Raw genomic sequence first — 22484 nt, 5'->3', positions numbered from 1 at the left:
AATAATAATGATATCAATAGTAATATTTACATCTATATATGTAAGACTTAAACATGCTATTTTTGTATTAGAGTGAACCTGGAATATTTTTCGATGAATCAGTGCTCTAGAGCAGGGGTCTGCAGCCTCCAGAATCTAATGCCTGATGATCTGAGGTAGAGCTGATATAATAATAATAGAGATAAAGTGCACAAGAGATGCAATGCACTTGAGTCATCCCGAAAGCATCCCCTCTTCCTGGTCAATGGAAAAATTATCTTCCACAAAACCAGTCCCTGGTGCCAAAAAGGTTGGGGACTGCTGTTCTAGGGGCTGTTAATGTGCAAGTTAATTGTGGAGAATTAACTAATTATGATTTCAATGGGTAGTGATCGTTTTTCCTAATGACACCACACTATTTAGGATAAAAATTCAGAGACCTAAAAGAGCAGATGCTTCTGAAAGTAGCTGACCTCAGAAAGACAAATTATGTTACAGCTGATGATAATGTTTTTAAAAGTATTTCTTATGACTCAGAAGAGCTTTTTAATTATTTCCCACCACCTCCATGCCTCCCATTGAAACTTTCCTCAACCGGCCTGGAATTTCTTGCTGTTTACTTGCAGCTGCACCAAAGCAGCCATTCTATTCTATTCCATCAGCAGCCTACTGATCCTTCTGCACCCCATCCTCTGACACCAGTGCTCTTGGCCACATGTAACCGCCAGAAACCTGTTTTCTCACTAGCTGCCATCTCTTCCAACTGAAGTTCCATTTCTGCAGTTTGTAAGTAAAAACAAAACAAGATCCCTACATCATAGATATTATAGTTATTCACTTGAACGTGAAAAACAGCACATTGATGCTGATCAGATCCAGTCGGTGTCTGGGGCTGTTGCTGGGAGTGGCTCATTGGAGCCAAAGCACATGGAGAAAATGAAAATTGGTGGAGAATGTATAAAGGATGATTGAATGTGTGGGAGAATTCTTTTGAAGATTTTGTTTCTGATGTCAAAGTGTCTGTGTTTTATTTGTTGTACTCTGTCTACTCTGGTGTGTTAAGGATGCTATGACTTCTTTAAAAAGTACTGAATGATCCATCTATATTTTCAATCAGTATTATGTAAATTGTCAGTATTCAACAGAATGTTTAATAAATTAATAATTGCACTTGGGACATTATTTTCTAATGAGAGGTGTAGACACTTGAGCCATTTTTTCTTTTTAAGAGATGGAACAAATGGTGGTAGATTATATGTAAATCAGGTTGGAAAGTGATATTGCAGTAGGTTTCATGAAAGAAGTGACATCTAAGCTAAGACCTAAAGAGTATTAGCTAGGAGGAAGGTAAAGGGGTGTGTGCGTGTGTGATGCACATAATTGCATGTGTGTAAGAGTAGACTATTCCAGGTAGAGGGAATATCATGTAGTTTATCAAGGCTGTAGTTAGATTGCAAGGGAGGAGTGGTCAGAAATGCAGCATTGAACTTTGCCCTCATAAAAGCAATTTGGTCTTAAATTTGTATTAGCATTTTTTCTCCATGAAACTTGTCACTTATAAATATGCCTGAATGTATTTCCCCTTTGCTATACTGGTAGAAGACATATTTTATACCCAAGGAAACTGATTTTGGTTCTGTCTGCATTGGTATTAGATACCATCCATCTGTCTTCGTGGACTGTTCTTGGAATTGAATTTTAGAGACTCCTTTGCTTCTGTACATCTCATGTTTTCAAATCTTGAGTTCCTTTTGCTTTTTCATACCTGCTGAGTTGTTAAGTGTAGCCAGTAAAGACCACTCTCTCCCTTTGGCTGGAGTTCCAGAGCTGTATCCTATATCTTATTAGTACTTACAAGTGCTGAAAAAACTGATCCACCCACATGAATTTCAAAGTACATTGGCATGCATAATTCCCAGTCTCTGTTTTTCTTTTTTCAAATTTCTGGCTGTATTTTAAGATAATAAGCAAACTAGAAGCTTGGGGTATTGGCTCAACACTATTCAGAGAATAGACAACTTACCACCCCACTATTTGCCTGAGTCCATGATAGTATGTGATAATCAAATCATTCCTTGACTGCTTATTCTCAGATGGTTTAGTGAAGAGAAAATAAATTTCCACCTTATTTTCAACTGTTACATTTTGTTGTTAGAATAGTTGAGAGCAGTATTCTAACTGCTATACCATTTATAATCCCCATGAGGACTGTAATTTAGACCCTTTCTCCTGCTGTAGATAGAAAAAATACCAATATATTTGTATAAAATCAGAAAGCAGATCTTTACTAGCTGACCTAAAGAAAACAGTATGGTGACCTCCTTCTGTTTTTGGACTCTTTGCCTGTTATGGATTGAATTGTGTTCCCCGAAAAGGTATGCTGAGTCCTCAACCCCAGTACCTCAGAATTTGGAAAAAGGATCATTGCGGATGGTAATTAGGTAAGGCAAGGTCATACTGGAGTAGAGTATGTCCCTAATCCAAAATGACTGGTACCTTTATACAAAGAGTGCCATATAAAGAGATGTACACAGGAGACGGCCATGTGAACAAGAAGGTGGAGACCATAGTGCTGGGTCTGTAAGCCAAGGAATGCCAAAGATTGCCAGTAAACCATCAGAATCAAGGAAATAAGCACAGACACATCTTCTCTCACAGTCTTTGGAACAAACCAACCCTGGTGACTTGCAGCCCCCAGAACCACGAGGCAATAAATATCTGTTGTTCAAACCTACCAGTGGTGGTATTTAGTTACAACGATTCTAGAAAACAAATTCACTGGCCAGTGGATTAGTTCCCACCCCTAAGGTACCTTGCCGAAAGAGACTTTTGTGAGGCTCCCAGTTTGGAGGAACTGGGAAACATGTCCTTTACTCTCCTGGATAATATGGTCACTTTTTGGCAACAGGTCTCATCTATTATATCACTGACTGCCAGTGAGCATCATCCATCACTATCACAGACTATTAGTTTTTTGAAACTAATTTACATATAATAAAAAGCCAAGTGAGTCAGCTATGATGCAGCTTTAACTAAAATTTTATGGAGAAGAAACATTCTGTAATTTGGAAATTGATCTTTTATGGGTTGTGAGTAAGACTATGAATATCTACTATATTTATTTAGGAGATGACAGAATGAGGACACACACAATAATGCATGTTTATTCTCGGTTCTTACTGAACTGAGTTGGTTTTTTTCCTTCCCAATTTATTATACAGCAAATAGGGGACAGGTCACTGTAGGGTCCATATTTGTATTTACATGGAGGCAAAGCTAAAAGAGAGTCATGATATACTTCAAGAATTCATGCCAATTTTAAATTAAGGCAGAATATGTTTGTATTCATGTTGTAGAAAGTGATTGCAAAAAGTAGTGAGTTTCTTTTCCCCCTCTCAATGGGTGATTCAGTGCATGTTTAAATAATTGAATAGTTTCTATTTCAAGAAATGTTTTTATGAATAAGAATGCTTTCAAGACTATTGAATAGAAATCTTTCTATTTTTGGAGGGCCTTTTATTTTCTCTGGATTAACCAAATAGCATCTCAGTGCCCATTTTTAGAATAAATTTATTGGGGTCCTGTGGGAAATGTGATGTTTGCTTCTGGTGGGGGCATGAAGCCACACAGTGAAGTCCAAAAATCTCTTTCCAGAGAGATCATCTTTCCTATGCCTCCACCATGATTCCAAGGTTAGATGGTCATTGAACTTCTTGATCTTAAAAAAAATTTCTTATGGAGAATTTGAAACATGTAAACATGTAGAGAGAATAGTATAATAATACGTCCTACATTCCATCATCCAGCTTCAGAAATTATAAACATTTGGCCTATCTCATTTCATCTCTCCCTTCACATTTTGTGGGGTGGGAGTGGGGGGAAGCTGCAGTGTTTCCCTTTTAAATACTTTATTATATATATTTTTTAACAGATAAAAGTGTTATTCTATTACTTAACTGCAAGGTCACTCTTATATCTAACAAAGTAATCCCCTAATTTCACCTACTATTTAGTCCATGGTCAAATTTCCCTAATTGTTTAAAAAATGCCCTTTTACAGAAGTTTCTTTATTAAAAGGTCCAAATAAGTTCAGTATATAGCATTTGGTTTATTTATCTCTTACGTTGCTCTTAATATGTAACATTTCTCCTCATGGTACCCCCTCTGCATGCTATTTACTTAATAAAGAAACCATGGTGTTTATCTAATATAATTTCCCACATTCTGACCTTTTGCTTTTTCATGGTGTGTTTTAACTTTTAAAAAATGTTATCTATCCTTGCTGTTTCTTACAAATAAATCTTTAATGTTGGTTAGATTCAAGTTAATATTTTTGTTTTCTTTTGGCAAGAATGCTTTGTTGTTAGGACTGTTTAGTTTTTATTTCATAAAATAGGATATACATTGGAGAAGACAATGGCAACCCACTCCAGTACTCTTGCCTGGGAAATCCCATGGACGGAGGAGCCTGGTGGGCTGCAGTCCATGGGGTCGCTAAGAGTCGGACATGACTGAGCGACTTCATTTTCACTTTTTACTTTCATGCGCTGAAGAAGGAAATGGCAACCCACTCCAGTGTTCTTGCCTGGAGAATCCCAGATACGGGAGCCTGGTGGGCTGCCATCTATGGAGTTGCACAGAGTCGGACACAATTTATGTGACTTAGCAGCAGCAGGATATACATAATATCTGATTGTCCCACTTATTTTAGGATTGACATGACATTCAGTTGTCAACCTGATCCATCCATCATAAAGGTCCCTGTCAACCTTTGGTCTTTGATTTTCACAGCCATAGATATGTTAATTAGATCCATTATTTCTTTAGGAATTACAAAGTAGTAATTTTATTTTTTACCTTTACTGGGGTATAACCAACAAAATTTTATATATTAAAAGTGTATAAGGTACTTTTATATATGCATGTATTGTGAAAGAATTCTCACCACTGAGTTAATTAACACACCCATCACCTCAAATAGTTACCTTTTATTTGTCTTTTTCTTTTTTGCTGAGAACATGTAACTTTTACTCTGTTTATTGTTGTTTAGTTGCTAAGTTGTGTCTGACTCTTCCAGACCCCATGGACTGTAGCCCACTAGGCTCCTCTGTTCATGGGATTTACCAGGCAAGAATCCTGGAGTAGGTTGCCATTTCCTTCTCCAAGGGATCTTCCTGACCTAGGGATTGAACTTGCATTTCCTGCATTGGCAGGCAGATTCTTTACTACTGTGCCACCTGGGAAGCCCACTATGCTCTCAGCAAATTTCAGCTCTGCAATACAATGCTATTGACAGTTACCATGTTACGTATTAGATCCTCAGACTTTATTCATCTTATCAGAATTCACCATTCTACTCTCTGTTCCTAGGTGCTCAATTTCTTTTTTCAGATTCCACATATAAGTGATATGTTTTTGTCGCTCAGTTGCTAAGTCGTATCTAACTCTTTGCACCCCTATGGACTGAAACATGCCAGGCTTCCCTGTCCTTCACTGTCTTCACAGAGTTTGCTCAAACTCATGTCCATTGAGTCAGTGATGGCATCCAGCCATCTCATCCTCTGTCACCCACTTCTCCTCCTGCCCTCAGTCTTTACTAGCATCAGGGTCTTTTCCAGTGAGTCAACTCTTTGCATCAGGTGGCCAGAGTATTTGAGCTTCAGCATTAGTCTTTCCAGTGAATGCTCAGGGTTGATTTCCTTTAGAATTGACTGGTTGGATCTCCTTGCAGTCCGAGGGACTCTCAAGAGTCTTCTCCAGCACCACAGTTCAAAATCATCAATTCTTTGGCCCTCATCCTTCTTTATGGTCCAACTCTCTCATCCATACATGACAATACCCATGAAGGGAATATAAGTGAGACTGTTCAGTATTTTTTCTCAGTCTGGCTTATTTCACTTAAGAAAATGTGTCCCCCTGAAGTTTATCCCGTTATGTTGCAGATGTTAAAGCATACTTGTACCCCAGGAGTTAATCCCACTTGATCATGTGGTATGACCCTTTTAATGTGCTTTTGAACTCAGTTTGCTAATATTTTGTTGAGAGTATTTAAATCTATATTCATCAGAGTTATTGGCCTGTAATTTTCTTGTAGTGTCCTTTTTGCTTTGGAATCAAAGTAACAGTGGCCTTATAATAGAGCTTGAGAGTGTTCCTTTCCTATTTGTAAGGCAGCATGTTATACATTCTCCTTTGCATCTTCCTTATTTCACTTAAAATATACCAAGAGATCATTCCATTTCACTATATCAATATTATTATTTTTATAGCTTTCCAATACCATAGTTTGTGCATATGTTATAATGTATTAATCAGTCCTCTGTTTTAAACATTTGGATTGTTTCCAGTCTTATGTTATTACAAATCAAGTATATTTTTGCCAGTATATCTTTGAGATAGATTCCTTGCTATGAGATTGCTAGATAAAAAGTGAATATATATGCAATTATTAATTGCTAAATTTTTCTTCACAGGGTTTTTATCATTTCACATTTTCTTCAATTTGAGTGAGAATGTCTGTCTTCCTAGAGCCATGCTAATGGTATCTACTCTCATGTTTTCTAATTCTTGCTAACCAATTGGGTAAATGGTGGTATTTCAATGTTATTATTTTGGATTTCTCTTATTAAGACTGAGATCACATTTTCTTTACATTTTCCCATTTATTATTCATCTATTTTTTCATTGTAGTTAGTTGTGTGTCTATTTTTCTTAGGTTTTGTTTTATTAATTAAAATTTTAACTGTTTTATTGACATAAATATTATATATAAGTTGTATTAATTTCAGGTGTACAGTGTGTTGATTTGATACTTGTATTATTATGAAATACTGTAAAATGATCCCCACAGTAAGTCTAGTTAACATCTGTTTTCATACATAGTTATACAACTTTTTTCTTATAATTAAAACTTTTAAGACCTGTTCTAGCAAGTCTTGAATATCCAATGGTATGTGTATATACATATGTTTGCATGCGTGCGTGCATGCATACTCAGTCAATTCTAGCTATTTGTGACCCCATGGACTATAGTCTGCTGGGCTCCTCCATGGATTGTCCAGGCAAAAATACTAGAGTGGGTTGCCATTTCCTCCTCCAGGGGATTTGATTGAACCAGAGATCGAACCCACATCTCCTGCATTGGCAAGTGGATTCTTTACTGCTCAGCAACCTGGGAATTCCCATGTATATGTATATCACATTTTATTTATCCACTGATGGACACTTAGGTTGCTTCCATATCTTGGCTGTTGTAAATAATGCTTCAATAAACATGAGGGTACAGATATATTTCCAAGTTAAAGTTTTCATTTTCTTTGGATAAATACACAGAAGTAAATTTTGCTGGATTGCAGGGTAGTTTTATTTTTAATTTTCAAAGATACTCTGTACTGTTTTCCATAGTGGCCCCATCTCAACATTCCCACCAAAAGTACATATGGGTTCCCTTTATGTCCTTACCACACGTGTGGACTTTACTGCATATGTTTTCTTCTAGGCTTTTAAAGTTTCAGGTCTGGTGCTCAAGTACTTAATCCGTTTTAAATCTAGTTTTATTTTATAGTGTACAATACTGGGCCAGTTTCATTCTTTTGCATGTCCAGTTTTCCCACGGCCATTTATTGAAGAGACTGTCCTTTCCCCCTTAGATATTTTTGGCTCCTTTGTTGTAAATGTATGCATTGTTTTATTTTTAGGCTCTGTGTTCTGTTCCATTGATCTATGTGTCTGTTTTTATGCCAATACTATACTGTTTGATTACTGTAACTTTGTATAGTTTGGAATCAGGAATATTTTTCTTAAGTTTTAGACAGTCTTTACATATTTGGTATATTGGCCCTTATCCAGCAATTTGATTAGTTTTTTTTCCCCCCAGTTTGTTCCTTGTCTTTGACTTTGTTTATAGTAGTTTTTTTCCATGTTAACTTAAAGTTTTACTAGCTGTATATTACTTATTATTTTTTTGTACCTGGATTTTGAGTAAAGAAAATTTTCTCTGCTTCTAAGCCTTAAAGGAATTTACCATGTGATCTTCTAGTGCTTACCTGGCTTCATTATTTACATTTAGAAGTCTAATCCATTTGAATTTACCTTGGTATATAGATCATACACCATTCTGTCTTTTCAAATGACTATCCAACTGTCCTAATACTAACTCGTCTATCTATTCTTCACTGATTTGAGATTCTGTTTTTATTAACTACTAAATCTTTAATGCACTTGGATATAAGGACTTGGACCTCTAGATATTTGTCAAAAGTTTAAATTTCAGTATATTGCTTCCTTGGCATCCATTTTGTATGGTCACGTTTCTTGCAGGGGCCATCAACTGACACTAGCCCATTCTGTGCATGCTCTAGATAATTATCCTCAGAGTCATAAGTAGATGTAAATTCCTGATATGACTTTCTCAGTGGTCCTTATGGTAGAACAATGCCCCTCATCTTCCAGGGCACTCACAATTTGTGTCCCTTAGATAAGACCTTGCAGAGCTCACTGAAACCCTGGTCTTTAGGGGTTTTAATGAACCAATCTGGCCTTAGCCTTGGCATTCTTTTTTAATTTTTTTGGTCAAGTATCTTTCTTGCATCTATGGAGTGATTATATGATTTTTCTGTTTAACTCTATTAATATATTCCATATTCATAGAGCTTCTAATATTGAGCACTTTTGCATTCCTGAAATAAAAATAATTTTGTAATGATGTACTTTTTAATATATTATAGAATTATATCCTCAAAATATTTACGATTTCTGCAACAATATTTATAGATGAAATTGATCTCTTTTGTGTGTATGTTTTCAGTATTTTCCTGGTTTTTAGTAACAATGTTATACTGAATTTATATAAAGATTTTGAAAATCTGAAGCTGTTTTTCCCTTTTTGTACTTTAGACCATTTAAAATGTTTCAAGGATTACATAATAGTTTAATGTTTTATATAATGCTCTTGTGGAGACATAGGCCTGGTGGCTTTATTTTATTTTTAAAAATTTATGGGAAGCTCTTTGACATTATTACTTCTGTAGAGATTGGTCAATTTAAACTTTCAACTAATTTCCTAGGCAATTATCAATTTTATCTAAGTTATATTTATTTGATAGCATTGTAAAAAACAGTCTCTCATGATATTTAAAAATTTCCCTTTGGTTTTCCAATGTGTTTTTCATGTGCTCTTTCTCATATTTGTACTTCTCTCTCTTATCTTGGCTTCCCTGGTAGCTCAGCTGGTAAAGAATCCACCTGCAATGTGGGAGACCAGGATTCATTCCCTGGGTTGGGAAGATCCCCTGGAGAAGGGAACAGCTACCCACTCCAGTATTCTTGCCTAGAGAATTCCAGGGACTGTATAGTCCATGGAGTCGCAAAGAGTTCTACACAACTGAGCGACTTTCACTTTCGTCCACTCTTATCATGTAATTGAATTTCCCCTTATCAGAGGCACCCTCCTTGATCACCCTATCTAACATAGCTCCCTCCCCCTCTCATGTCTGTATTATTTCCTTCCCAGCAATTGTCACCTTATGAAATTGACCTATGGAATTGTTTGTCTTGTTTACTGTTGTGGTCTCAGTACCTAGAACATGGCCTGATTAATAACTTTTCTGAAATGAATGAGAAAATGAAAGAGTGAATGCATCTTTTATGTGCCAAGAGATAGACACAAGTTTTAGAAGAGAAGAGTACTACAATTTCTGTCCTATTTTTGGTGCCTTTCTCCCCAGGCAGAAATTATATATCTCCTTAATCTGCTATAGAAGAGGATGGTCAGTCTTTTGGTTAGGCCTTGATGTAACTTTGAAATTAAAGTTCTTTCCAAATACAAGGGTATTCACTGCAGATGGTGACTGCAGCCATGAAATAAAAAGACGCTTACTCCTTGGAAGAAAAGTTATGACCAACCTAGATAGCATATTAAAAATCACAGACATTACTTTGTCAAAAAAGGTCCATCTAGTCAAGACTATGGTTTCTCCAGTAGTCATGTATGGATGTGAGAGTTGGGCTATAAAGAAAGCTGAGCACCGAAGGATTGATGATTTTGAACTGTGGTGTTGGAGAAGACTCTTGAGAGTCCCTTGGACTGGGAGGAGATCAAACCAGTCAATCCTAAAGCAATCAGTCCTGAATATTCATTGGAAGGACTGATGCTGAAGCTCCAATACTTTGGCCATCTGATGCAAAGAACCGAATTCTTGGAAATGACCCTGATGCTGGGAAAGATTGAAGGCAGGAGGAGAAGGGGATGGCAGAGGATGAGATGGTTGGATGGCATCACTGACTCGATGGACATGAGTTTGAGGAAGCTCTGGGAGTTGGTGATGGACAGGGAAGCCTGGCATGCTGCAGTCCATGGGGTCGCAGAGTTGGATGCGACTGAGGGACTGAACTGAACTGAACTGAAGCACACAGTCAGGGCGGTAAATATTTCTACGTAGATAATAGCAGACTGCTCAGGATGATCAGTTAGAGTGTAAGAACAATATGTATCTTTAGCTGGAGCCCAAACAGCTGTGCACTCTGAACACATTGGCAGAGAGTTCAGCACAGCAGTGCACCTTGGCCCACAGTTTGAGGCTCACCACTGCCCTCAGTGGTTCTCAGCCCTGCGGTTCTCACCCTTGCTTTGAGGTTCTCCACCTTTTCTGTACATCAGAAATACCCAAGGAATACTTTCAAAATATACTGATGCCTTGAACCTACTGCTGACATTTCCCTTTTATTGCTGGGACAAGAGTCCCAAAGTCAGTGGGCTTTAAAATATCCTGAATAGGGGACTTTTTCCTGGTGGTCCATTGGCTAAGACTCTGTGCTCCCAATGGAGGGGGGCCTGGGTTTGATCTCTGGTCAGAGAACTAGATCCCACATGTCACAACTAAAGATCCTGTATGAAGACCCAGTGCAACCAAATAAACAAATTAAATAAATAAATCTTAAAATCTCCCAGGTGCTTTGAATGGGCAGCCAGGATTGAGATGCACTGTTAAAGGTGTTATTACTACATTGTAAGAAGAATAAAGGAGTGATGGACTCAAGAGAGTCTGTGTCAATGGTAACAAGTATTATCTTGCAATTCACCTTATTTACACTTCTTTCAGTACAATCCCATCTTTTAGTAATGGGGCACAATTTTAATTTTATCCTTGGAGTATGTCAGTTCTTTTCTGAAGCTATCTAGGAGATCTGGAACTCCACCTAGAAGCTAGAGGAGTCCACTAATGAATTTCTGATAGACCCTAGAAAACTCTGGAGAATTCAAGAGAGCACATATTGGCTGAGCTCCTAGGAACAAGGCATTGTACCAAGTGTGGAGATTAGGAAAAAAGCCACGTGAATATGATACTGTGGAGAAAGGCTATTGATTACAGTATAGTTTTTAATTTTGAAAAATTGCAAAATAACCCATCTTTCAATAGAATAAATGGATTACTAAACTATGGTATTCCATACAAGGAGATGCTATAAAAAAGTTAACATGTGTGAACTAGGGTGGCCTGTCTCAAGGTAATTTATCAAAATATGAGGAAAAACATGGTAAGCTGCAGATCGTATGTACTACATGTTAGTAGAATACCATTTAGATAGTTCTAAAATGTACAAAAGAACAGTATATACTATTTTTGGATATATACAACATGATAAATGAGAAAAGATATGAGAAAAAAATTGGAATGATACTTCTTTGTGTAAGTTCCATGAAAGCGGAGGGTGTTGTTTCATTTACTGATGTACTTTGACTCCTAGACCAGTGCCTGGCATTTAGTAGTGCTTGAAAAATTTTTGTTGACTAGAACAGCTGGTAAAAGGGAGGGAAATGAAGTCAGGAATGAATTTACAAGGTCTTGAACACTAAATGGTACTTTTCTTTCTTAAAAAACATTAAGGAATAATAGCAAAACACAAGTATTTGATAGAGCTTAAAGGTGGATACATGGGTGTCCATTATGTTATTCTTTTTATTTTTTTCTATATGCTTAAAATACTGCATTGATAATTTTGAAAACACCACAGATGCAGAACAGACAGGAATGAACATAATTGATGAGAATGGGGCGAGGGGGCTTCCCTGGTGGTCCAGTGGCTAAGAATTCGCCTGCCTAGACAGAGGACACAGGTTCAGTCCCTGCTCCTGGAAGATACCACATGCCACGGATCAGCTAAGCCCACGTGCCACAACTACTGAGCCAGTGCTCTAGAGCTCTCAAGCCTCAACTACTGAAGCGCGCATGCCTGGAGCCTGTCTGTGCTCAGTAGCAAGGGAAGCCACCGCAGTGAGAAGCCTGCACACCGCAACTAGAGAGTAGCCCCTGGTTTCTGTAACTAGAGAAAGCTCGTGTGGCAGCAACAAAAATCCAGCACAGCCAAAAATAAATAGATAAATCTTAAAAAAAAAAGAATGGGGTGAAAAAAAGTGGGAGTTGAAAATGATTGAGATTTCCAATCTGCGTGGCTGCAGAATAGCACTCCTCTAAGTTGCCGTTGCTAAATGGAAATCAGGAATGAAACAGAGGACGACAGCACCTCTTTTGGATGTATAATACTTAAAATTCAGGCTGCGTTTCATCTAGAAATGCCCCCAGACCTCCTGGAAATGTTCATTCTGATACCATATTTTGAGAAGAAAAGTATCAGGATGTCGTTTAAGGGCTTCACACTCAGCTTTTCCTGATGTACTTTCAGAGCAACACAATTAGAAGTTGAAAACTGTAGGAAGTTCCTGAAAAGCAGTATTAATGAAGGGACCTGCCATTTGGCTCAAAATTAATACCTGATCACCTTAAGTGCCAAGGGATTAAAAGCCTTGGTATATGGAGGTGGTGAACTCTGGGGAAGGAGCGACTAGAGGGCAGAGAACAGGATTTTGTTGGATCAAGATAAAATTGGCCTGCCAGGCTGGTTGCACAAATAATACTAGGCCCCCACAGACAGTTTTTGGGCTTAACTTCTGCCTATTTTTGTCCGCCTCGTTCTCTCCATGTGGGTAATTGGTTCATGTGAGAACAGAAACACCCCTAGCACTTAAATTATCTGGACTTGGTTCTCAGGACTGTACTTAAATAGCCTGGCTCTTAGCAGGAGGAGATGAAGACTGGGTGGGATGAAAACTCTTCAGTGAGAGTCAAAAGGCCTGGATCCCTGTCCTGGTCCTGTTATAAACCAGCTGGTGAGTTTTGGATAGGTTTCTTTGTGTCTCACCAAGCATTTGGTCCTTGAAGTCTCTGAACTCTATGGCTGGTATTATAAGTAGATTTCATCTTTAGTGCTCTTTTAGACTGATAGTAGCTACTTGGAGAAGTGTACGGAGGAGAATTGAGAGGTGGTGTATGGGTCCAGTGGGAAATTGTGATCTCAATGATTTGCACTGTCTAACGTGTGTGGGGACTAGATTGTGTGTGCCTGTGTTCAGTCATGTGTGACTCTTTGTGACACCATGGACTGTCGCCCGCCAGACTCCTGTGTCCATGGGATTCTCCAGGCAAGAATACTACTAGTGGCACCTAGGAAGCCCCAGGGTCTAGATTAGTGATCAAATAATGGTCTTTGCTCTTCCTAATCTACAGAATTCTATAAATGAACCTTTTCAGGGAGAAGATGTGTGTGTGTGTGTGTGTGTGTGTGTGTGTGTGTGTGTGTATGTGTGTGTAGTTTCCAGAAGGGGAAGAAGAACATTTCTTATCCAACTTCAACATTTCCCTCCAGCAAAATACACCGCTGATAGATAATAGCCTCTCCTAGAGAGAGGAAGGGTGAATCTACATTTACTCTGTGGGATTTTTCTCTGTGTTAAATCTACAGTGCCATCTACTGAATCAGGTAGGAAATAATACAAAGACTGTAAAAGCATTTTACAGTCAAAGGATGGGATGGCTGGATGGCATCGCCGGTGCAATTGACATGAAGTTGGGCAAACTTAAGGAGATGGTGAGGGACAGGGAGACCTGGCCTGCTGCAGTCCATGGGGTTGCAAAGAGTCAGACATGACTGGGCAACTGAACAACAAAAAAGCATTGCAGATGACAAAGAAAGGAAATCTGCTTTTCATTTAAGACCATATATTTTAATCTCATAATTTAGCTGCAATTTCATTATAATAATTTGATATGAGAACACTTTTGAAAAACTCACAGCATTTTTAAGTCCATGTAAACAATCATGAGTATGTTGTTGACACATGTTGAATCACCTGTTTCCTTTTTTAAATTAGTTTTTTAAATCATAGAGTCAAAGATTAAAAACTCAAAACCCCAAAGTACATTTCTGATGTCCTTGTAGTTCACAGTAAGGTCTCTTTGAGTCTATTAGGTTTTGCTCCAAATTAGTATTGGCAGAATTGTTTAAACTAGTGTCATGAAAACAGCTTCATGATCCAGTAAATTTGGGAACTAATGTATGCTCAGTCCCCATCTCACAGATTCACAAAGTACATTATAATTATAGAGGTTTTCAGACACTCTGAAGGCCAAAAATTTATTTAATTTGTCTAATTCAGTGCTTCCTAAAGTTCGTTGAAGCATTTCAAATTTGAGGCTTCACTAGTGGCTCAGTGGTAAAGAATCCTCCTGCCAATGCAGGAGACTTGGGTTCAATCCCAGGTTGGGAAGATCCCCTGGAGAAGGAAAACGGCAACCCACTCCAGTATTCTTGCCTGGGAAATCTCATGGACAGAGGAGCCTGGGAGGCTACAGTCCACAGGGTCACAAAAGAATCTGACATGCCTTAATAACTAGATGGCAACGATTTCAAATATTGGTCTTTCGTATGCCAGACACAGTGTTGAGTGCTTCACATATGTTAACTGATTTATGCTTCATTATAGTCATTTGATTCTGAATTGTTGAAATGGTTGAAACAACTTTTGTGGAGCATATGATTAGAAAGTGGCAGTGTTAGACTTAAAACCCAGGCCTGCCTGCTTCCTCAGAAGCTGCTGTTTCTAACTGTATCACGGGATCTCTCAACAAGGCCTTTCAGGTGCCGAATAGCTGAGGACAGAATCTTCTGCTTGACAAGGGGATGGGAGTCACAAGAGCCCTGCTTTCAGTTGGCCTTTCCCTGCGGGTAGAGACACTTTCAAAGTCTGCTTTTGTAGAAGCAGCTGATTCTCTTCTCTAGGAGGTAAGAAATCATGGCCTGCTGAGCTAGCTGGTCTTCGCGTGTTACTCCTCAGAGCCTTCACCGTCTACTTCCACAGCTGCCCTTGTTTTGGAGAATACCTGGAGAGAAACAGTGTCCCTAGGGAACTCTTAATTTGCATAAGATGTTTTGCCTCTAGTCTCTTTCCAGGTCTGTACCAGGCACTGGTTTTGTTAGCCATGAAAGCAGAATTTATAGTCTAATGCTCTGAGATTCAGTTTTCAAAGTCACTTCCCTGAAGAGATCATAGCTTTTGTACATTACTAGTAAAGAACAGCTATTAAAGAACAGGTAACTTCAGAAGGTCACTTGTCAAGAAGCTATTTTTAGGGATACTATTTTGGGGACTTTCTGTAGGAAAGTTGGATGAGAGCAGGCCTTTAGGACAGAGGACAGGAAAAGATGGGCTGTTTAAAACCGGCTGAATCTCTTGCTTTCTGTGTGATTCTCAGAGTCTCGGTTTCCTCAGGTGTTCTTGAAAGGAAGTGAATGTACCTAGTACTCGAGGCTGAATTCAGTACCAAATGAGATCCTGAAAATCTGCATTCTCCCACTCCAAGTTGTTATAAGTCTATAAAATCCAGCAAAGACAACAATGTGGGCAAACAATTGACAAGGTTTATTAATATGGTGAAGGAAACTTGCATGTCTGACCCATGATATAGAAAATGTTTTGGATTCTCTCATCTCTTCAAATGGTAGATTAAAAGGAAAGTGAATTTCAACAGTTTGATCTGGAGAGAGGCAGCCAAGATGGTGAAATAGGAAGACCCTGAACTCGTCTCCTCCCATGGGTGCACCAAAATTATAACTACTTGCCAAGCAACCATCTATGAGAATGACCTGAAGACTAGCAGAAAAGATTTTTCCACAACTAGACACAGAGAATGGAATCACAATGAGACAGGTAGGAGGGATGGAGACACAGTATAGTCAGGACACACTCCCCAGGGTTGTTGCTCCACAAACAGGAGGAGTATGACAATTGTAGAAGTCCTCCTCGAGGAATGAGGGGTCCAAGTCCCACCAGACTCCACACCTTGGGAGTCCTGCATTGGGAAGACAAGTTCCCAGAATGTCCGGATTTGAAAGCTATCAGGGCTTATGTTTGGGAGAGCCAGAGAGTTATGGGAAATAGACTCTATTCTTAGAGGGTAAAAGCAAAATCTCACACTCTTGAAGTTCAGATAGAGAGGTAGTAGATGGAAAGAAACCTGGATCAGACCCACTTGCTGATCCAGGAGGCAACAGAGACTGCCCCTGGGGATGGAGATGCTAGTGGCAGGCCTATTTGAGAGCTCATTCTACCATAATAACACTGATTCTGGCAAGCAGTATTTTAGAATTCTCTCTTTAGACTATTAACCCTAGAAGTCCAGTCCTACCTTCCAGAAGACTGACATCAGCTCCATGTCCCCCCCATGCCCGGGTCATACAGCCAACCATGCAGGAAAGCCACCTTTATCTCCAGCAGTCCTGCAGCCGCTACAGAAGCCTCAGCCTTACAACCAACCAGACTGGAGGCCATCCTCACCTAGCACACCCAGAATAGTCAGCCCACTACAACAGAAAGACACATGCAGCCCACATAGAGGGCACACCTACAGCACACAGCTCTGGTGACCGTAGGGGACAAAGCCATTGAGTCACATAGGACATCTATATGAGGCCACTTGTCCAAAATTGGGAGATATAACCAACCTACTACCAAGCACAGAGACACAGAATTGGGCAAAATGAGGGCATAGAGAAATATATTTCTGATAAAGGAATGAGATATAATCTCAAAGAATTAAAAAGTAGAGATATTCTATCCAATAAAGAGTTAAAGGTTACGATCACAAAGATGCTCACTGACGCAGTAGAAAAATGGATGAACATTGAGAATGTCAACAAGGAGATGTTATAAAGAACCAAGCAAAGTAGAGGGTCCCCTGGTGCCTCAGATGGTAAAGAATCTACCTGCAATGTGGGAGACCCAGTTTCAGCCTCTGAGTTGGGCTGATCCCCTGGAGAAGGGAAGGGGTACCCACTCCAGTGTTCTTGCCTGGAGAATTCCAAGCACAGAAGAGTCTGGCGGGCTCAAGTCCATGGGGTCGCAAAGAGTCACACATGATCGGGTGACTAACACTAAACAGAGCAGAAGAATATAATGACTGAAATAAAAAACACAGTAGAAGGAATCAACAATAGATTAGATGAAAAAGAGGCATGAATCAGTGAACTGGAAGACAGAGTTGGGGAAATCATTCAAGCTGAAAAGAAAAAAGAATTTTTAAAAATTAGTATAGTCTGAGACCTCTTGGACAACATCAAGTGTACTGACATCGGCGTTTTAGGAATCCCAGAAAGAGAAGAGAGTAAGTGGTATTCTTATTTGAAGAAATAATAGCAGAAAATTTCCCTAATCTGGGGAAAGAAATAGACATCCAGTTCCAGGAAATACAGACAGTCCCAAACAAGATGAAGCCAAAGAAGTCCACATCAAGACACATTATAATTTTAAAAATTCATTAATTTATTTTAATTGGAGCATAATTACTTTATAGTATTGTGATGGTTTTTGCCATACATCAACATAAATCGGCCATGGTGTACTTGTGTCCCCCCACACCCTGAAACCTCCAACCTCCCTCCTCACACTGTCTCTCTAGGTTGTCCCAGAGCACCAGCTTTGGATGCCCTGCTTTATGCATCGAATTTGCACTGGTCATCTATTATATATATATATGGTAATGTACATGTTTCAATGCTATTCTTTCAAATCATCCCACCCTCACTTTCTCCCACTGAGTCCAAAAGTCTGTTCTTTACATCTGTGTCTCCTTTGCTGCCTTACATGTAAGATTGTCAGTACCATCTTTCTAAATTCTATATATATGTGATAATATTCAGTATTTGTCTCTCTCTTTCTGACTTACTTCACTCTGTATAAAATGGCAAAAGTTAGAGATAAACAGAGAATCTTAAAAGCAGCAAGAGGAAAGCAACTACTTATACACAAGGGCAGTCCCATAAGTCATGTGTGACTCTTTGCGACCCCATGGACTTAAGTCCGCCAGACTCTGGCTGACTTTTCAGCAGAAATATTGCAGGCCAAAAGGGAGTGGCATAATATATTCAAAGTGATGAAATGAGAAAAACCTATAATCAAGAATACTTAGCAAGACTATCATTCAGAGACAAGATAAAGAGTTCAGACAAGCAAAAGCTAAAAGGGTTCAGAACCACTAAACAAGCTTTACCAGAAATGCTAACATGACTTCTCTAAGTGGAAAAGAAAAGGCCACAGCTAGAAATATGAAAATTACGAAAGGAAAAATCTCACTGGTAAAGCAAACATACACTGAAGATAGTGGATCAGCCACTTATGAAGATAGGAGGAAGTTAGAAAGACACAAGTAGCAAAATCATCTGTATCTATAATAAGTAGGTAAGGGATATACCAAACAAAAGTATGTAAAATATGTAATAGAAAATGTGGTGGAGGGAGGAGTTAAAATGCAGGGTAGCTAGAGTGCATATGATGAATTAGATCAGTTTAAAATAGTTATATGTAGGTTGCTACATATGGACCTCATGGTAACCACAAACCAAAAACCCATAATAGATACACAAATGAAAAAGAGAAAGGAAGCCAAACATAACACTAAAGATAGTCATCAAATCATAAGGGAAAGGAGTAAGAGAAGAAGAAAGGAACAACCAGGAACTATAAAAACAACCAGAAAACAAGCAACAAAAGGGCAATGTGTTTAAAACTCCAGAGATTCAAGGTCAAACCTGCCAGGTCTAGTTGCCTGAGAAATCCAGGTGCCTGAAGTGAGAGAAAATTGACCCTCGCGGCTCAGCTCATCTGCAAAACTACTCTTGGTTCTGGGGAAATCATTTAAACATTACAACCTGCACTTGATGGGAAGGAGTTCAGTCTGTTAGGGGGGTTGCTGTTCATCTTCTTCCTGGAGAGATGAGAGCAGCTGCAAGGGAGGGGTTAAGGAATGTCTCAGGGTGTGGGGGTCCTCAGCTTGGCTTCTGGCCTAGCTCCCTGCAGAACAACTCTTTGTCCTTGGAGGAGGGGAGCTGTAACACAAGATTTAATCTAACAGAGGGGTTGTGTTAGTTTGGAGTATATGAGAAGCAGCTGCCAGGTATTTTGCTTTTACAAGAGCCCAGTAATAAGCCCAGAGCTGATTCTTCATTTGCAGTTCTTATTAGTGAAAGATGGAGGCAGGATGGTCAGAGAGAGAGAGATTTGAAGATGCTTTACCACTGATTTTTAAGATGGAGGAAAGGCCTTGAGCCAAAGAATGCTGGCAGCTTCTAGAAGCTGGAGAAGATAAGGAAACACGTTTCCCCTTGGTTTCCGGAAGGAATACAGTCTTGCCAACACCTTGATTTTAGCTGGTGAGATCCATTTTGAACATCTGATTATACTGGTAAGATACTAAATTTGAGTTTGTTTTAAGCTATTAAATTATAGAAGCGCTAGGAGACCAAACTGATATCCTGAGTTTGGCCCTTCTCTAGGGATTTTTTCCAAAATGTTACATCTTATGTTTCAAAAATGCTTTTGAATCAGTTTTTTCTTTTTTAAAAAATATGTATTTCGCTGTGCTGGGTCTTAGTTGTGGCTTGCAAACTCTTTGTAGCATGTGGGATCTAGTTCCTTGACCAGGGATGAACCCTGGGGCCCCCTGCCTTGGGAACATGAAGTGTTAGCCACTGGACCGTCAGGAAGTCCTCAGTTAATTCCTTCCTATCCAGCCTCACAGTTTTGCCCCTGGGTCAAGCATGCTCACAATCTAACCCCAGGGTCTCTGGAGGACCTGCTTGTACCTACTATGTGATTCTTACTATCCTTTCTGGGGATATAATTTCTTTTCTCTCTTATTGAGCCCAGCATGGTCCAAGCTGAATTATGCTGGATTTAACACTATCTATCATCCTGGCAGTTAGGAGAGGAGATGGGATCATCATTTTGGGAGTTACCTAATGGAGTAGGAAGGAGAAACTTTGGTAGTATCTTCTCACACAGGAGAAGTACTAGTTCTTATTGTGGATGGGACCTCTGGAAACTCTTGGGGGGTCTATGGCATGAAATCCTTGAGGGAATCCACCCAGATGTCTCCATCCCACATTTCTAGGGTCCTGTGTTTTCCCAATCAGAGCCCTGGCTTTACCTTAACTGACATATTTTGGCTGAGTCTTGAAATGTGAGTAACTATAAATCCAAGGGCAGCACTGTAAGAGTCAGACAAGTTATATACTGTGCATATACAAGTTATATACGGTAGACAATCAGTATTAATGAAATAAAGAGGAATAGAGTGGACACCCTCCAATACTTCTGAGAGTACTATGTGGACTCGTATAAAAGATGAGAACAGGTGCTAGAACCACCAATGATGTTTTGTTTCTTACTGAAATATCTTTGGAGTTCTGCAACACTATTAACTTCTAAACACGCTCTTCAGCTGTGTTTGCTTTTCCCCTGCAAGAAATAAGCTACCGAAGAGGCCCTCTGCTTCTCTCAGCCAGCCAGCAACCACCACACCTGTTTCACATTACTCCTCTGTGGCGCACTAGAACAACTTGGCAACCAACTCCAGAGACTAATTCTCTTGTCTTTGTAGGAATTGTTCCCCGATAACTTTCAAATACCTGAGTCATTGGACGGCCAAGAGCACTTCCTTCCCACAGAGCGTTTTCCGGATCAGCCGGTGAAATCTTCAGCAGCTGGACTGCGCCCTGTGCCAGGGACTGTCTGTGTTCTGCAATCCCTTCAGCATGGAGTCATCCCTGACATTCGGGTAGTGACTGAGCCAGTCCCGACACTGTGTAACACTGCCTATTTTCTTGGACCACTTCTGGTATCACCTGGGTCATCCAGGAAGCAGATACCAAGATGAGATTAGACATCCAAGAGATTTATTGGGGAATATATCCATTTAGGGAAGGGCACAGAAGCAGGTTAGAGAACCTGCAGGCTGTGGTTCAGACCTGGCGTTTGTAAGAGGAGAGAGGGGGGAAGGAATGATGGCATAGGAAACTCCCCAGACCACAATGCAGTCCTGGGAAAGTCTTGGTTAGGCTGATAGGGAATCTCTGAGCAAAGTCTGATTGATAGAGGAGTCCTGAGCTGGGCGATGATGGCCCAGTTCTAATATCTCTGCTCTGCTCTTTGTCTGGGAGCAGCCTGGGGTATGTGTAACCTTGTCATGAATGACCTGGTAGATCCAACCACGCTTCCTGTTTTCTTAAAGAAGGTCTGAGTTGTGGCCTTCCATGGCCATGACAGTGCTCAGGGTTTGAAGTTTGTGCCATTTATTTGCTCCTTGGTTATTCATTTCTCTAAGCCCTAGTGATCACATCTAAAATTATGAGGTTTATATAGTAAACCTCACAGGCAAGCTGTGAGGCTTAAAGGGTTAATACATGTGAAATGCATAGAAGACAGATTTTTCACATGCAATAATCAATGATAGTAGACAAAATAGGATTGGTGACTCTGGAATCTATTCTCTTTGAGTCTACTTATTGCTCTTATGAATATTGTAGGGTGTCCACTCTATTCTTCTTTAATTATTTTACAAATACTAAAAGTATCCTAGGCACAGTATAGAATGTTTCTGACTCTTGTAGTACTATTTTAGGGTTTGTGCAGCTCAGGGCTGAGTCCTCTGAAATCCTCATAAACCTGAACTGTGTGGCTACCACACAGGGTCCTTTTCGGGTTCTTAGCTAGACTCTTTCCTCCTGTTGTGTTTATATGGTAGAGAAAAATCTCATTTGTGCACATCAACATCTCAAGTAGTTTTCCTAGGAATTTGAAGTTTAAAGCTGTTCCTGTATCCTCAGACTGTGCAACACCAAAGTAGTTCACATACATTTTATTTCATTCCTTCTTTACTTGGCTGTTCCAGGTCTTCAGTCTTTAGTTGCAGCATGTGAACTCTTCGTTGCAGCATGCAAGATCTAGTTCCCTGACCAGGGATTGAACCCAGGCCCCATGCATTGGAAGTTCAGAGTCTTAGGCAGTGGGCCACCAGGGAAATCCCATTCCTCAAATGTTTATTGAGTATAGTCAGTGGTCAGGCATGAAGATGAAATATTAGTAAGATGACTGAAATACTCAGAAACTGTAGTCTCCAGGTGAAGTTAGATAAGGACACTACTCTGAATTTAATGTGAAAAGCCCAATTAGAGGAAAAGCCATGAAAAAGACAAAAAGATATAGTGAAGTGATTCTCAGGAGACTTCAGGGAAAACATGGCAGCAGGGACAAATCCAGAATCATATGTAGAGAATGTCAGGAGATTTTGTCTGACTGCAGTTGAAGCATCTCAGAAGACTTTATAGCAATATCACAT

Source organism: Odocoileus virginianus, chromosome 7 (assembly GCF_023699985.2).
Source record: "Odocoileus virginianus isolate 20LAN1187 ecotype Illinois chromosome 7, Ovbor_1.2, whole genome shotgun sequence".
NCBI classification, from domain to species: Eukaryota; Metazoa; Chordata; class Mammalia; order Artiodactyla; family Cervidae; genus Odocoileus; species Odocoileus virginianus.
The sequence above is the reverse complement of the archived record's forward strand: the minus strand, read 5'-3'. Positions refer to the sequence as shown.